At 41.0% G+C, this 14,093-nt stretch overlaps 1 protein-coding gene across 41 annotated transcripts in view; it reads left to right on the forward strand.

The window, feature by feature from the left end:
• Positions 1-320: 320 nt before the first annotated feature.
• The window catches only part of LOC127168251 (receptor-type tyrosine-protein phosphatase delta), a 311,712-nt gene continuing 297,939 nt past the window's right edge, over positions 321-14,093 (forward strand). For 19 of the 41 annotated variants that reach the window (XM_051114908.1, XM_051114921.1, XM_051114911.1 and 16 more), the window contains exons 1-2: positions 321-543; positions 652-680. The gene's annotated coding sequence lies outside the window, so the exon portion shown is untranslated. The remainder of the gene's footprint in view (positions 544-651; positions 681-14,093) is intronic. The other 22 variants (XM_051114933.1, XM_051114941.1, XM_051114934.1 and 19 more) reach the window with 2 other exon arrangements.

Below are 14,093 nucleotides of genomic sequence, written 5' to 3' on the forward strand. Positions count from 1 at the left end.
CACTGTTTTGCTCTTTAAGCATTATCTAGCAGAAGTTTTGAAATAAAGGGCGCTGATGTCGCTTCTGTTCTTCTAAACAGAGAACAGATGAAGACCAAATCAATCGATCAATCGATATGAGGCGTTTACTCGCAGCTGACGTGATGATATGAAATATCAACATCCATATGAATCAGATGAAGCTGTTTGTTCGGTCTCGCATGATCTCGGGTGTGTGGCGCGTTTCTCCGGCCATCCGGCGGCGCGAGGCGGAACTGCAGGCGCGCGCGTCAGTCTCGCGCACACACACACAGACACACACACACGCGCGCGCGCGCGCACAAACAGAGTCAGGTATCTCCTCTCCGCGTGCGCGTGTTTCTCTGTGATGCTCGCGGGCGTCGGACGCGCGGATGATCGCGGCTGATTGTCAGTGTGTGGAATAAGACGCTCTTCATCCTCATCTTCATCTTCATCCTCCTCATCGCGGCTGTTTCTGGCTGGAGTGACAGAAAGACATAAAACCTTCCTCCGGATCCTCAGCGCACCTCTGAAGGCTTTTGGGTGAGTCTTCATCTTGTTCTTGATCTTTATCAGCTTCTTCTTCATCCTCCTCCTCCTCATCTTCCTCGTGCTGTACTGATGATTGTGTGTTTCTCTCGTGTGTTTCAGTCAGTGGTTTGTGATCTTCAGCGTTTGGAGTAAGTACAGATACTTTCACTCTCTGTAAGTGTGTGTGTGATCCGGACATGTGTGCACAAACTCTCAGTGTGTGTGTGTGTGTGTGTGTGTGTGTGTGTGTGTGTGTGTGTGAGAGAGAGAGAGAGAAATGAGCTTAGACTCGTGAGTGTGGTTCTGTCAGCAGTGTATAAATGTGTGTGTGAACTGGACGTGTGCAGGAAGTGTGTGTGTGTTTCAGGTTTGTTGTTGTTGTGGGATTTCTGTGTCTCTAATAATGATGATGATGATAAAAATGTCAGAAAAGCTGTAGTGAGACACAAATCAGCCGCTGTGTGTGTGCGACGAACACAAACGTACATCTGTGATTCTGTGAGGAGTGTATTGTGTGTGTGTGTGTGTGTGTGTGTGTGTGTGTGTGTTCTGGGTCAGTGGTGCTGCTGCGGTTGGTCATGGGATTTCTGGGTCTCTGATGATGATGATGAAATATGTCTGATCAGGCAGAAAAGCTTTGGTGGGACACAAGCTCCAGTCACTGGTCCAAGTGTGTGTGTATAATTAGGGACAAATTTGTCTCCAAAAGTGAGATAAATCTGTCAAATCCTTCTTCTGGGGACATTTTAATTTGGACGATCATCGTACTGTACATATATTATGTATTTATTTATATTTATTTATATTCTAGAAATGCATGACTTTTATTTCAGGTTGGGTTTGTATCATCCATCATCACGATCTTCATCAAAACGGACCGAGGGCTGATCAAATGTGCTCATTTGCATAAACGAGTGCGTGCGTTCGAGGGAGTTTGTGGTCATTCTGAACTCTTGAGGAGGTTTTTTGCTGATCTCGGTCGAATCTCACGCTGTTCTCGTCAGTGTCTCAAGTGCTTTGTGATGTAAATTCATTATTTCTGTTCACATTAATGACTCTGGGCTCAATCAGCAAACACTCTTAATTAAAGACAGCTGCTGCTCCACACCTTCATCACCATCACCATCATCATCATCATCATCACTCAGACTCAGATGTGATTTGACAGTGCTGTCTGTGATCACTGCTGTGTTTCTCATTATTTCTGCTGTCGTGTAGTTTAGAGTGTCTGTCTGTTCTGTAGTTGATCCGTTCTCTCTCAGGCTCCGGTGATGTTTTTTTTATTTATTTTTTTTCTGTATCAGTAAAGCAGCGGCTTACAGAACAGTGGGATTTGGGACTGTGTGTGTGAGTGTGTCTCTCTCTCTCTCTCATTCATTTGGATTGTGGGATCCTGCGAGTGCTGTGATTACCGGCGGAGCGGCGTCGGGCTCGTGGATCGGGATAAGGCATGTTCTCTTCATGGATAACGCCCACGGCTCTCTGCTCGGAGCGCTGGGCTGTTTAAAGCTTGAAGCGGAAAGATAAAAACTAAAATGGAAAATGTTTTTAGGGGGAAGAGCTGCTAACGGCTCAAATGTTCATGCAAACAGCGAGAAGATTGATGTTTCTCTCTGACTGAGTTTGAGATGTGCAGCGTTTGTGAAAGTCACGGCTGAATCTGCTAACATCTCTTTAAATGTGTTTAATAACATGTGCGGTGGAAAGAAAGCGTTTGAGTTTGAGCTCAATTTGTTCTGACCGTTAAAACGCCACAGCCTGAATATTTCACAGTGTGTGTGTGTGTGTGTGTTGCTCTCATCCCGCACACTCATTTTGTGCAGTTATGTCATTCTTTTGAGCAGCAGCCTCTCTCCCTCTCTCTCTCTCTTTCTCACACTCTCTCTCTCTCACACACACACACACACACACACACACACACGTTTGTTTTTGTGAATTGTGGAGACTTTCCATAGACTTCTATAGTTTTTATACTGACCAAACGATATTGTCTATCCCCTAACCCAACCCTAACCCTAAACCTAGCCCTCACAGAAAACATGTTTGTATCGTTACACTTTCAGATAAACATCATTTACTATTTTTAATAATTTTTTAACATTGTGGGGACCGCAGGCCAGTCCCCACAATGTCAAAAAATTTCAGGTTTTACTATCCTTGTGGGGACATTTGGTCCCCACAATGTAGCAAAAACAAGTACACACACACACACACACACACAGTGTTTATATTGGGATGCAGTGACAGGTGATTTGACCTACTTGCTGTTTGACGTTTTCAGGAGATTCGCTTCTATCATAAATATGTATGTGTGTGTGTTTCTCTCTGTGGAGTGTAAATGAGCAGCTGATATGAAATGCGTTCGAGTAGCTAACACACTGGTGTGACATCTAAACTAAACACCATCTAAAAAACAGCATTTTTTCTTTTCTTTTGTATTTCTCTCAGTCTGATGAGTTCGTATATGCATGCAGAAAGAGAAAAGAATTACATGAAATTACGTAATAAAAATAATGAAAAATGCTGACACAAGCTGTTGAGGAACCTTGGGTTGAATCCTGTAAGAAGGTACATCATCATTCGATTTTTTTGTTTTAATTATATATTAATTTATTTAAATTCTTTCTACTATATGTGTGCATCTGTCAGTATATGTAAAAATATGAGATTTTTGGCAGATAAGTAAATCAGTGAACACGAATAGTCTCGCATAAGTCAACATATTATTCGTTTTATCAAAGCATGATTGTGTGTATTTTTATTTATTTTTTATTTTTTTAATTGGAGTTGCAGTTGCATTCCCCAATAAATAAATTAATTAAATAAGAATAATAATTAAAAAAAATAATAAATAAATAAAAACATTTTTTTTAAAGTATCTTGTGCATTATGGTGGGAATTTTATGATGTTCTAAATGTAGTCTTGTCAATCATCATCGTCACAAGCGTATATCAGCAGCAGGCATTAGGCCATGCCAGCGATGGCTTTCCAACATCCCTCCACCAGCCCGTCTCTATTCTAGGCTACGGCACCTCATTCTATCCCGTTCTGTAGTCCGGAGTGGTTGCTCAGAGCTGGAGCCGAATCGTGGGCCTGAGCCCCTCCTTCAAGGCCAGCAAGCCAAATTTGTCAGGACAGGATGAGCAGATCTTGTGAAACAAGCAATGGGTTACTTGCTCCCTACGTCATCTGATTACGTCATGCATGTCATCCCCAGCCCTGCTGATCTGTGTAGATCTGGCACTTAATTATGAGCTGATTTGTTGTAGCATCTTTCTTCTGAGCTGTTCTTATTGTTAATGTTATTTTTTGTTGGTTTTCGTTGTCAGCAGCTAAGCTGCATCTGCTGTGGCAGTATGAATGTACTGTTATTTGTCATGCTAATAAAGCACATTAAAACTGAAACGGAGGGGAGGGGGGTGGAGGTGGACGGCAGGCTGGTCTCACTGTGTGATCGACCATCTGCTCTCCTCAACTCGACTCGCAGAGGGAAATAATGAGGAGTGAACGACAGAAAGAAACAGGGAAGAACAATGAGGAAATCAGAAACTAGGAGAGCACGGCAGGCGCAGATAGTCATGTTTCCGTTCACCTGCTCCACCTTCGCTCTGATGAGACTAATTAAACACAACCGCTACCTGTCTCTCTCTCTCTCTCTCTCTCTCTCTCTCTGTGTCGGTGTCTCTCTCTCCTACGACACACTAACATCCTGTCCATATGTTCTCTACGCTCCACACGCGCTCCCCAGCTGAGATAACTCCACCCACTAGGTAAGATGACTCCACCCATCCGATGATATAACGCCACACTGTGAGATGACTCACGCGCATTAGAGTGAGATAATTTTGGCCAGCTCTTCCTCGCCAGAACAAGAACCAGAGTCCCAGTGGGTTGTGTGATTATGTGAAGTTTGTCATATTTTGGCATAGAAGTCTGACTGTGAACAAGTTTGAGGAAACACACATGATCATTTGGTGTCGTCTGTGCTCAGGAGGTTTGGGTGAAGAGCAGATCCCATGAGCTTTATTCACGAGTGTCCTCTGGCGGCGGTGCCGGTGGCACCCATCGGGAGTCCTCTTGGAGGAAATAGACGGTATAAGATATGGAGAGATAGAGGACTGTATTCAGGAGAGGCCTGTGTCCAGACAGATACAGATATTAGACAGGAACGATCATCTGCAGGAGACACTGAGGATGGATCAATCCGTGGCTCTTCATTTCAGCGAACCGGTGTGAGAGACTCCGCCACTGTCCATTAGTCTGGACACCTGTCTCCTCCACAGCCTCTTCCTCCGGTGGGTCTAGGTCAGACCCAGCTTGTTCATCGACTTGTGCATTCTGTCTTTACCCCAAAGGTGCATTCCCAATATGAAGGATATCTCAAGTTGTAGGTATCAAATTGTTATCCTCAAAGATCGAATTTTGGCTAGAGTAAAGTTAGTTATGGCGCTGGTCGTCGGATCTGATTTAGTCGAGCAGCGACTCAACAGTGCTGATATCTATCCCAACAGCAGTGTAACATTTCACTGTTTGTATGCCTCCACTTTGTCAGCCTTCACATTGTTCCAGATCAGACAAAGTTAGTGGTGTGGAAGTGGAGAAAGGGTTTCAGTGCGTCAGTGTTTCATCTGACTCTATGATCACTTGGGCCCTGTCCCAAATGGCACATTCGCTTGAACTTTTGATCTTGCAGACGTAAAGCCTGTTTCCACCACAGGAACTTTCCCCAGAAACTAGGGATTTTGGAGCAGTACTCGGTGTGTTTCCACCGCAGGAACCGGGATCTAAATAAAGTTTCTGCTCATGAGGTAGTTCTTTTTTTTAAAGGTCAGGAACTTTCGGTGGTGGGACTTGGGCACCGAACATGGCAAAACATGATGCATTCGATAGTACGGTAGACCGAGTACAGTTGGTACACTTTTTGCTTTTTCCGTTACCACACCAAAACTAAGGACTGAATAGAAGTGATTTTATGACATTTCCTTTACTTGTCTACTAAAATATTAATAATTATTAACATCCATAAGTGGGTCATATTTGCCACAATTAGCCAATAAACACAAGCATCTTTTTTATTTAGGTAAAAGTAGCGCATTTGTAAAACATTGTACACTAATGGCAAACAGCGAATACAATATTTAGTTTCAGTTCATAATTTTAATAGTAGCATTTGAAATGTTGAGTACAGTAAACAGTAAAAAAAAAAAAAAAAAAACATTGAACAATTGCAAACAGCAATAATAAAACAGATCAAATGCAAACAATAACCTAATAAACATAATAACAATAAACATAATAAATAAATTATACATTGTGTCTCAACTGTACCCCGCTGACCACCTCGAGCATTTCTCTAGATTTTACGATGACACAAAGTCATGCAGTATCTCAGTTTTTAGAGCACAGATTAAGGTTTACGAAAATGTAAGTTAACTTTAACAGACTTGTTGTGCTTGCAAGTTATTTAAGGTGTTTCAAATGTACCCCTGTACCAACTGTCCCCTGCTCACATATAAAACACAGAAAATTCACAGAAATAAGATGATGCAGTCTTATAATATTATTCACACAACTCTGGTTTGTTTATGTTGTACATAAGTGGTCGCTTTGAATGACATTATTGTTTTTCCACATTAGTGCCCCTTCCTGGACTGGGAGGAGCAGTTGCACACACTTCTATGTCACCAGACTATTTGCCTAATCTTCATGGTACTTTAGGCCGCGATTGAAATGCAGACAGCAACAGGTTTGGGGGGGAAAAAAGTTCCTGGGACAAATTGTTCCAGGTAATTTTGGTGGAAAAGCAGCTTTGGTCACCACAAACCCGTGTCCATTAAGTCCACAACACCATAGAGTATCCTATTTGTCATTAGGGGCTTTCGCACCATGTAGTTTTAGGGACTCAGTTCTGGACTAGCTAGCATGGTAGTTTCTAGAGAACCAATGTCCCCCTCGGGCCGTTTTCCTGGTTGCATTTGCACAATTTACGTGATTGTAACAGCAAAAGGTTGGGATGAGAGATGAAATCTTCTATGACAATATGCAGTGTTGCAGTTCATTGAGGCTGAGAAAAAACACAATGCTGCAGACAACAGGTAAATGCCATTATTGCTGTTTTCCGTGTGTGGAGTAAATCATTTTTAAGTAATTAATTTTAAGTAATTTTCATAGCTTTTTCAAAACGTCGGGTAGCCGGTGTTTCGTATGCGTTCGGCCAATCAGCGTACACTTACATCACTGGTAGTTTCTATAGAACTGTTTTAGACCCTACTGTGAAGTAGGAGTTAAAGGGGTCCTCTTTTCTTGATTTTGTTTTAGGGGTGTTATAGAACATGCTTTCATGCTTGGTGGTTTGAAAAAATGCATTATTATTATTATTATTACAATACATTTCTCCCAGCCTGGCACAAATTACTCGATTAGTTCCAGGTTTAAAAACGAAATGTGTTGTGATTGGTTAGCTGTCCCACTGCGTTACGATTGGTGAACGGCTTAGACGGTGTTTCAGTACGGCCACGCCCCTTGTCAAAGAAGCAAGTTCCGTGTACAACTGTTAGCGCAAGCTAGATAAAAGTGATTCTTATGTTTTAAATATGGATATTTTTCTTACAAAAATGCATCGATTTGCTACAGGAGGCCTTTATTAACCCCCTCGGAGCCGTGTGAGGCACTTTTTATTATGGATGGGTGCATATTATTGGACTGATGAAGAGAAACACCCGTCTATGCTGTTACAAAGCTTGGAGTGCCAGGATAAATTTTAATAAAACTTCGATTGCATTCGTCTGAAAGAAGAAAGTCATATACATCTAGGATGCATGGAGGGTGAGTAAATAATACGCTACAGTAGTGTTGGGTCCTGTCCTCAGCCTGCGAGATTGTGCTAATTTATTTAATTATCTACATGCTTAGCTTCATTGCTCGAAATCAGCTTCAGCATAAGGCTAAAAGCAGCTTAAGGCTATGTTCACACTTGGCGTCTTTTCTAAAACTGCCAGCGTCTGTTTTACATTATAATCCTATAGAGTAAACCCTGTTTTCAAAAAAAGTCCTGAGCGTTTTTTTAAACGCCACTGCCGTCGTCTTTTTCTGCAGCTCAGAGCGTTCTTTCTGAAAGAAACGCCCTTTTGACAGCTGACCAATGACAAACGAGTAGCCAGAACTGACGTTTCCAAAACAACAAGTACAAAAAGAAAAAATGCAGAAGGTGCAGGTAGATAGACTTTTATTTTATTGTTGTGAACCGACATTCTCCTCATCGTTAACTGACGCACGGCTCCGATAGCCTTGTGGACAGCAAGTCAACATGAACGCCACTGTGCCTCGGGCGTCGCTTTTTCGAGTCCCGGCTCGCAGACCCTTCCCGATCCCGTCCCCCCCTCTCTCTCTCTCCCACTTCGCTTCCTGTCTAAATACCATTCTATCAAATAAAGGGCAAAAAAATAAAAAATAAAACACCAGCGCAAGAGCGAGCTTCCTCTTTTCCCATTTTCCCAGCTTCAACGCTGCCAGATTATTTTTTTTTTATAAAAAAAAAACGCCGTTGTCAACTTTTTCTTGTCAAAAAAGACGCCAAGTGTGAACATAGCCTAACATTATCCAAGAACATCATCACTGATCAGCCTAGCCTAGTCTAGTGCAAGTTTATGCATTTAAAAAAAACACTCATGTTATAAGTGAAGCTATCTTCACTGTATGATGAATAAATCTCTTACCACACTCTGCACACGTCTGCGGCGCGTTACCGCTCTGAAGGGGCCGCTCTAGTCAATGCTTGTGTTTATACCCGCCGCGCTGTGAAGCGGCTCATTGAAGCGGCTCTCCGCGTTGCATTGCTAAAGTTCGGCTAATTCCCCACCTCGTCCCTACCCACCCTCCAACAATTTGAATTTCCGTGGGCGGGATTTAATTAGTGATATTCCAATGGGCCGTGTTGTGACATAATTGAATGTGGAAAACAAACGTTGTAGTCTAAAGGAGCCGTTCGTTGTAGTTCTTGAACAGGGATTTTTTAAAAACGAAATATCTCCCTTTGAAGGGACTTTGAGACTTGTACCTCTGTAGATCTTTTTTATGCCAAAATATACACACCACACACTGACTAAAGTTCAAAAAGTGAAACAGCTTAGTAGCACCCCTTTAGTTTAGTTCCCCCAAACAGTTCCTACAACTAAATGCGTCTCTAGTTCCTGCGGTGCGAACACACCAAAAAGCGGGTACTGCTGCCAATAGTTCGATAGCCCCTATTGTAGGATTCAAAATGGGGCTCATACACACCCCCTTTTCCCGGCCTCTATGCACCCTTGACGCACACCTCTGCCAAGCCCATAGTGAGGCAACATATCCCTGACAATTGGTGAGCAGGAATGAGAGAACCCGGAGTATATCTGGACTGAGTGAGCTCTGAGCAGGAAGGGGAGCCTCTCTGGACTGTTTGTTGCTTAGCGACACAAAACTTGGTGCTTTTGGGTCTCAATATTTAAGTACTCTATATGAATTATTTGTCTGTGTAACTGTTACGTGAAAGGCAAAACCAAGTCTTACAATGGTGATGTGTCGCGTGCTCTCTTCTTGCAGGAATCTGAAAACAATATTGTGATTAACATCTCAAAGCTTCACGCAGGCAGCAGACAGCGAGTCGGCTCAATTGCGAGCCGCGGCCCCACTCTCAGCCTGGTAGAAGTTACGAAGCATCTTGCGGCACACATGGAATGACCTGAGCTGTCACTTGTGCCGCTCCCCACCTGCTCAGACACACACTTCTGCAGTCTCACAATCTGTGGTCTGTCTGTCAGGCGGCATGCGATTCGTCAGATCATGGAAGTGTCCACCTGCATCTTTTTCTGCAGAAGTCACAGTTCTGTCACCATGTGCAGGTGACAATTTTGGCAGCATTTGGATGACAGACAGTCCAACTTGATTCTGGGCTCCAGTAGGAGATTTGGCTGGGTTAGAACAGAGGCTTAAAGAGATAAAGATTCAGTGGTACTAGTCTCCAGTCATTAGGAATGGAGGTGGATCCTCTCCTTGGCACCAAGACCAGATGTTCTCTTTGAGCTCAGGGACTCTCACCAGACAGAGACTCCCGTTAAACAAACGAGGGGATAGATGTCATCTGGTGACTCTTTATTTTCTTGTTCACCTGCTTAGTGTAGTTACACATTGGGTGTCATTCCAAACTATTAAAGCGTGGTTTAGTTTGGTTTGCTTCTGCGGTCCGACATGTTCAATAAACGGTTCAGCTTGGTTCAGTGGGTTTGCACCTGTGCGAGAACTTGCTCGGCTAGTGATCGGCTGTACTTTATTCCTGTGCAGCTTGCCCTCTGCTCTTCTTCTGGAGGCCTTGATGTTTTATCTTCCAGCTAACTTACCTTTGCATTTGCTTAAGCTTCTCCCAGTGCCCCCTCCTAAATGTTCTCTGCTCATTCAGTAGAGCCTTCGAGTTGCTGGCAGTGAAAGCGTACAGTACGCTCAGAATAAATGTGCAAAATTGTACCTTTAAAAGTACAACACCTTATCCCTGGGGCAGTACCCTCAAGGGGACATCTTTGCACCTAATTTACACCTAAAGGTTCATAAAATAAAGAGTAAATATTGCTACTCTAAGAAGGTAATGTGTACCTTCTAGGCGTAGGCAATGTACAAAGTTGTCCCTTCAATGATTCCACCCGGGGAAAGCTGTTGTACCCCAAAAGGTACAGTTGGTGCAGAAAGGGTCTGCTCATTAAGTAGCTCATGGTCACGAGTTTGCTGACTGTATGTTTAGACACTAACTAAAGAGTATAGAAAATATCTTCTGGTGGACTGTGGTGAGGAAACTGGTAGAAGTCATGTAAAGTGACCCTAGAATCCACCTAGCAGAACTTGGGAAACTTCTTAACAATGCCCAGGCAGCTATCTAGAACACCTTGGCAAGCACCTAGCATCTCCCTAATAACCATTCCAAGTTTTAACCCAGTAACTGGCAAACCGCTCTGGTCTGGCCTGAACCGTCACACTATAACCTTTAGAAACTCTGTCGATGCTGGAGCAGAAAAAGACCCTCCATATATTGTTTCCAAAAAGTCACACAACTTTCAGACCTCTTTGGGGATATGAACAGAATTTGTCTTTGAATGTATTCTCTTTTTTATTATTTTTGTGGTTAATTTGTGCATCTGAACACCCACTGCTTTCCTCAAGGTCCCACAACCGAGACTTTTAGACTTGACGGATTTCCTCTGTGATTTCTGTTTATTATTTGTTTCTCTTGCTCACCAGCAGACACAGAGCAAAAGAGTGAAAATAAAATAAACGACGGATATAACAAAACGACTGTAACACACCGAGAAGTGTTTTGCAGGAGTGCAAATTAAAACAGCATGCAGAATGGCATCCTGATAATAATAATAATTAAAAAACAAAACAAAAAAAAAGCTGGGATTTTACACAGCCAATTAACAGATGAGTTCATGTTTTAACAGCTCATAAATTTGAGTTTTAAAAGCAATAAAAGTTGGCATCTGTAGCACCTGCACCTACGATGATGTCATCAGTGTCAGAAAACCTGTACGGGAATGAATTTCCATTAGTGTGTATTCGTGCGTCTGTTCTGTCATCCTGAAGTAGTGATATCGCTGTATCCTCAAGCCATATGCCTTTAGATAAACAAGAGTGTCGTTTTTTCAGTTCTATTTCACATACTTTATCGATTTCAAAACCGTTCCACTCAGATCGGCAGATTTGCCTCCAAAACCAGAGCAGTAACAGCAGACTTCATCTGGACCTGCCGGTTAGGAAAATTGACCTTTGGCCAGAATGTCATTTAATTGTGGCATATTTTAGGCACAAAATACACAAACATTGTTTTTTGCTCATTCTTGCAGAAAAAGTCAAACATTTACTCTGCTAAAACTGAGAGCAGATCTCCAAAACACTAGAGCCTGAGCGCATCTCAAACACTCACTTTAAATAAAGAGATAAAAACATCTGCTGTAAAATCTCTATTGTACGCTGGAGAACTCTTCACCCCAGAGGAGCAGAGAATGCAGATTCCTGAAAATTCCTGCTTCCGTTCGCACGATCCTCCTCTCTCAGCAGAAACACAGGATTATTTAGCAGTTCATTATTCAGAGATTCAGCTGAAATCACACACACACACACACACACACAGGTTTATACGCCCTTCGACATCAGCAGCACGATGTTTTCTTTATCTCAGTGCTCTGGAGGTGTCGTTAACCTGCCTTCAGACTTTAAAAGGTGACGGACACTGAGGTCAAGGGCTGAGTGAATTAATGACCACACTTTCATGTCTGATGTGACCTTTGACCCTAGAGGACACACTCTTTTCTTAGACATCCAAAGTGTTATTAGATCAGCAATCACAGGTAGTGACCAGAGTATCTGTCATCAGAGTATCACTATCCTTGTGAAAAATGTGTAGTTAATACAGAAATAATATACTCTAAAAGAATGTACTTAAGTGTGAACTAAATGAATGTTTTCTGAGACTTTACTGCATGTTATTTGCAATTAAATGAAAATGTATTATAACTTAAAATTAATTAAAATGAGTGTTTTTTGAACTAGGACTTAAGCACATCTTCATATGCAATTTCATCATTTCTACTATTTGACATTTGGTTAAAGTACTGCTAAATGTACTGACAAGCATCTATAATAAACTAAAATATACTTTAATGCCATTTCTGTTGAAACTTGTAATTTAGTGCAATTTAGTCCTTTTTTATTTTATTTTAAATGTAATATTGAATAACACTACAGGTAAAATGATTTTCAAGTTCTTTATATGTGCTTAAGTGTTAGTCAACACATCAAAATCATGGCACAAGATTATTAAAACATGATTTAAAATGTACTTTAAAATAAAACATTTTTTATGACATCATTACAAAGGGCACTTAAGTGTACTTAAGTGTGTTTAGAAACAGTCATGAAAGTGTATCTCTTTAAGTCACTTAAGTAGCCTCATTTTCATTCATATTATCTTTTTTTTAAAATATGGTTTTTAGTTTTGAATGCGCAACTAATGCACATTCAATTTAGTTAAGCACGCTTCTGTTCCACATGGGTGGTGCTTCCTTCAACAACACTTCATATACAATATCTGTCAAATATTTTTCAACACTGTCAAATGCATTGTATCAGACTGATGGCAGGTTGGCCAATCAGAGACGAGCTCGTTGTTTTGAGGAACAACACTCTCGTGTGTGTGTCGGTCAGTGATGATCTTGAGTTCAGATCAGAGTTATCGTGAGTTATTAGAGTAACACACACGTGTGACAGAGCTAATCTGCGTCGCGCTGTCGTGAGGTGTGTGTGTGTGTGTGTGTGTGTGTGTGTGTGTGTGTCACGCTGGGAAATGTAATTTCACTTTGACTCTTCTATCTGGTGTTGAAGGGAGTCATTCATCATCAGACTCAATGAATAACACATCACAACACAGCCATCATTACTCACATAAACACACGCTGTCTGTCTCTCTGACTGTCTCGCTCTCTGGATGGAGGACAGATCGCCGTGTGTTTCGGAGTGAATAAATCATAGCGGTTCGCTCCGCGTCGCTCAGAAACTCTCTGCGGCTCTCGTCAGAACAGACGACTATTTATGACACGATCATTTCAGAAACCCGTCCAGAAGAACTCGCAGTTCGCTTCCTGTGACTTATTAAAGAGACAGTTCACCAAAAATGAACATTCTGTCATCACGAGTGTGAAACGAAGTGCACTTAATTGTATTGAATGTGTACTTCAAATCTTAAAAGTTTTAAAAACAAAATATAATAATAAGTAATATAATATGAAATAAAAGGCCACTTAAGTGGCTTAACTAGAGACACTTTCATGACTGTTTTTAAACACACTTATGTACACTTTTAAAAAAGGGACCTTTGTAATAATGTCAAATTAAAAGTTCTGTTTTAAATTTCAGTTCACAAAGTATATTATTTGCGTAAGTACATTTTAAATCATGACATTTTAATAATCTTTAGTCAAGCTTGAAAGAAGTACACTTATTATATTTCTAATGTGTTTTAAAGTGAAATTTCATCTATAATAGCTGTCCATTTAATTGTAATTAACATGCGATTAAGTCTAAAAACAGTACATTTAGTTCACGTTTAATTATATTCTGTAAAGTTTATTATTTTCACAGTAAGTAGATTCTAAACTATGTTTGAATGCAGTTCACTTATTCTAATGTGTTTAATTTGTTTTGTTGTTGAATTTAAATAATTGCAACTTACATGCATTTAAGCATTTGAAAACATGACATTCACTTCGCACGTAATCCTTATTCCTCAATCTATTCATTATAAACAATACAACAAGAAAAAAAGATTGCCTGTTTTCTGATTTTTTGTGTATTAGTATAATTTTTTTTTTCTGTGCAAAAAAATCAAATATCTGATGACTCAATGCATGCAATTCACCTTTATTTCTCAAGGTGGCACTGTTTCACTCATAATTACCGCAGGCATAAAACAAATTAATGATGACGGCGATGGTACAATCATCCTCTAAATTTCAAAAGGTTATGAAATATGCTGTATTTTATT

This window comes from Labeo rohita, chromosome 7 (assembly GCF_022985175.1).
Source record: "Labeo rohita strain BAU-BD-2019 chromosome 7, IGBB_LRoh.1.0, whole genome shotgun sequence".
Taxonomy (NCBI): domain Eukaryota; kingdom Metazoa; phylum Chordata; class Actinopteri; order Cypriniformes; family Cyprinidae; genus Labeo; species Labeo rohita.